The following is a 536-nucleotide window of genomic DNA, read 5'->3' as shown; positions in this document are numbered from 1 at the left end:
AAAAATGGAAGAAATCGGATAATAACCACGCCCACCTCCCATACAAAGGTTTTGTTGAAAATCACTAAAAGTGCGTTAACCGACTAACAAAAACGACAGAAACACTAAATTTTATGGAAGAAATGTCAGAAGGAAGTTGCATCCAGGCTTTTTTAAAAATTGAAAATGGGCGTGGTGTCGCCCACTTATGGACCAAAAATTATATCTCAGGAAGTACTCCACCGATTTCAATGAAATTCGGTATATAATATTTTCTTAACACCCTGATGACATGCACCAAATATGGGTGAAATCGGTTTACAACCACGCCTGAAATCTCGATTATCACTTTATCATGCGAGAGTACAAAATGTTCGGTGACACCCGAACTTAGCCCTTCCTTACTTGTTAAATATTCGTTTATTTTTCACCACTTAATGTGTAGATATCTAGGTGACTTTTTCACCAAACACGAAACGAGAGTCATAGTTCAGCCATCGTATTCGGTAAATTTGTCTTCATGTGACGTTTTTCTGTTTACGAAACTGAAACTCAGC

The sequence above is a fragment of the Bactrocera latifrons genome, unplaced genomic scaffold (assembly GCF_001853355.1).
Source record: "Bactrocera latifrons isolate USDA-ARS-PBARC rearing strain unplaced genomic scaffold, ASM185335v1 scaffold_5, whole genome shotgun sequence".
Taxonomy (NCBI): Eukaryota; Metazoa; Arthropoda; class Insecta; order Diptera; family Tephritidae; genus Bactrocera; species Bactrocera latifrons.
This window is presented reverse-complemented; position numbering follows the sequence as displayed.